The following is a 3,258-nucleotide window of genomic DNA, read 5'->3' as shown; positions in this document are numbered from 1 at the left end:
TGTGGCACTGCGCTGGACTGCAAAGTTGGTTTGAACTGCAAGATTGGTGGTTCAAGCTCACCAGCCACTCCTCGGAAACCATATGTAGATATAGATATACATCATGTTTGGTAAGGTGGAGGGTCAGAGAAAAAGAGGAACACCCCCAGCAAGATGGAGTGGCAGAGTGACAGCCTCAATGGGCTCAAGTGTGACAACGATAGTGAAGTTGGCCCAGGATCGGGCAGTGCTCTGCTGTGCATAGGGTCGCTATGAGCCAGTACCAACTCGATGGCACCTAACAACAACAACAATAGTTGTTGTTAAGTGTCGTTGAGTCAGTTTTGGCACATAGTGAATCTATATAGGGTTTCCAAAGAGAGGCTAATGGGTTTGAACCACAAACCTTGTGGTGATTAGTCCAGTATATCTGGGGAAAAGGATGATTTTGTTATTCTATTCACTAGCTTGGCAACACTGGGGCACTCATCATCTGTCTCCAGCTGGGTTTGGAAGTATGTGGGATTGTGATCACTTATTGTGCAGGGAGCTGTAGGCATACTAAGTGGCCATTGTCTGCCATCTGTCATCCATCCACTGGGGCCAGAGTGGATGTTGGCACTTGCCCAGTAGATGGGACAAGTTTGGTGGATCTGACTGGATAGGACTGCTGGGGAGAAATAGAAAAACATAAAGGAAGGAAGAAGAAGAAAAAAAATCAAATAAGGGGAGGGAATGGAGACTTCAGAAGAAAGGAAACGAGAATAGATAAAAATAAAAAAGCATTAGATCAGTATGGACAACTTAGACATTGGCAAACTAAAATGAGAGGGTGATAAAGGCATGAAGTGACTGGCTTACAAGGTTTCAAGAGGGAGTTTAGTGTAAGATTGTGTGTGGGCCTTTGCTTCCGGGTCAGAGCCACGAAGGTGGCAAATTCAAGCTCTATCAACCCCGTGGTTTTCTTTGATATCAGCATCGGTGGCCAGGAAGTTGGCCTCATGAAGATCGATCTCTTTGCAGACGTTGTGCCTGAAACAGCCGAGAACTTTAGGCAGTTCTGCACAAGAGAATTCAGAAAGGATGGGGTTCCAATAGGATACAAAGGAAGCACCTTCCACAGGGTCATTAAAGACTTCATGATTCAGGGTGGAGATTTTGTTAGTGGAGATGGTACTGGAGTTGCCAGCATTTACCGAGGACCATTTGCAGATGAAAATTTTAAGCTCAGGTGCTCAGCTCCAGGCTTGCTTTCCATGGCAAACAGTGGTCCCAGTACAAATGGCTGCCAGTTCTTCATCACCTGTTCTAAGTGTGATTGGCTGGATGGGAAGCACGTGGTGTTTGGAAAAATCACTGACAGACTTCCAGTGTTGAGAAAATTTGAGAAGAGAATGTCCCCATGGGCTCCAACAATAAGCCCAAGCTGCCTGTGGTGATCTCACAGTGTGGGCAGATGTAGCCCAGACCAAGACCGAATCAGGCCTCTCTTCTTCTGGGTAAAGTTATCTGGATTGGCCCATGGGTTTGTCTGTTGCTGCTTCATTTGACCAAGAGACCTTAGAAGTATCCCAAACGGAGGACACAAGATTTGCTGTGTTTCAGTTTTACTGTAAATAAACTTTTGGGTTTTTTTGTTTTAAAAAAAAAGAGTGAGGGGTAGATAGAGTCTCCACTGAATAGTTTTCATCTTATCTAGATGGGTCTGATGAAAAGAGATGGGGATAAGATTCTTATGATTCAGTAGTGAGTAATTGTTATCATGACTAATTGCAACTGTCACAATTGTAAAGGTAGAAGTTTTGTAACAAAAATGGGGAAGTAGTTAATCTTACAGTCCAGAAACAGAGGACCCTAGGATCATCAAGGGAGAAGAGCACAAGCTGAATGCGAGACTTATCCAGAGAAGCAGCGACACCAGAGATGGAGGCAGAGATGGGGACATGCAGAGAGGGAGCAGCTGAGGACTCTAAATTCGTGGGAAGAGAGGGACTGAGAGCTGGCGGCCAGGAGGCAGACTTACAGAATGTGCCCTTTGGGGGTGTAAATTATTATATATGCCTGAGTTGAGTGTTTAAAAAAAAGAGCTAAAATGAATAGAGAGAAATATTGTTAACTGATACTCCATGGAAGGGATTGTAATCATTGTAATGAAATGAAGCATAAGATTTGTTGACTGTAAAACTGATGATGTGCTGTGTAAACTTTCCCTCAATTTACAATAAAAATGTAAAATAAAATAAAAAAGAGATAAAGAATTAAAGAAGAGCTCTAACAAAAAGAAAGTAGCGCAGCACTGGCATGAGTTGCCAGACACAGCTGTGGAGAAAATGTGATGCCCACTCTATAGCAGGTACTGACAAAACTGGAGGGTCAAGGGCAGCACTACTGAATGCAGAGCTGGTGGGGGTGAGAAACACACCCAAATGGATATATTTTTAAAACTGGAGCAGAAGAAGAACAATTCTTTAAAAAGGAGGCGAGGGAATATATAAGAAATAAAAACAAAAAAAAATCAATGTTGATACAAGTATTCACCACCAAACGCTCCTGCAAGGGAACATTGAACTCACTTCATGGGGAGCAAGTGCCACAGTCCATAGAGGAGGAAGCGTGGGCACTTCTGTTTGGGGGTAGGGAGAGCTGGCATTCACTCCATGTGATTAACAGTAGGGAGGGATAAGAAGAAAAAAAGAAAAGAAAGAAAAGAATCATAAGGGACAGAGGAGAGAAGGATAAAAGAAAGTAATTTTTAAATCAAAACGCAGCACAGCCCAGGAGCAAGTGGTCAGGTCCGCTCAGGGCAAACCCCCTTCCAAAACCAAGACTCAATGGGAATACATGCTCTCATTGGTGACCACGTTGGTCACCGATAAGGGGAAGTGAGGGGAAAACAGCAATGGAGCTGCAAGCTAAACCCTACAACGTTCAATAGACTCCTCCTGTGAACCCGGGTAAAGACCGGGTTGATCAGCAGTGTGGCAAGACCTGGGGACTCTTGGGCCCAGAGTCAATGACATAGCCACAGAGGTCTAGAGTGGAGAGTGAAGTGTCCAGCTAAGAAGTAAAGGCATATGCATAAGAACACCCACACTTGCAGATAATACCCACTTGACCTGGCTTCAATGACTGCACGATCAGTGCTCAACCAGAAGAAGAAAGAAGAGGGAAAAAAAAAGAATAATCTGATACAATTTGATGAACTTGACCTACACCTATGGATGCTATAGCTCAAAGAGGGAACAAATCTTTACAGCTAGGATCATTCCCACCCCCTCC

General features: G+C 44.0%; 1 pseudogene; it reads left to right on the top strand.

Annotated features, from left to right (window-relative positions):
• The window catches only part of LOC102842106, a 6,053-nt pseudogene extending 4,612 nt beyond the window's left edge, over positions 1-1,441 (top strand).
• The last annotated feature ends 1,817 nt before the right edge of the window (positions 1,442-3,258 follow it).

The sequence above is a fragment of the Chrysochloris asiatica genome, unplaced genomic scaffold, assembly GCF_000296735.1.
Source record: "Chrysochloris asiatica unplaced genomic scaffold, ChrAsi1.0 scaffold00495, whole genome shotgun sequence".
Classification (NCBI taxonomy): Eukaryota; Metazoa; Chordata; class Mammalia; order Afrosoricida; family Chrysochloridae; genus Chrysochloris; species Chrysochloris asiatica.
Note: the sequence above shows the minus strand (reverse complement) of the source record. Positions and strands in the feature narration are given on the sequence as shown.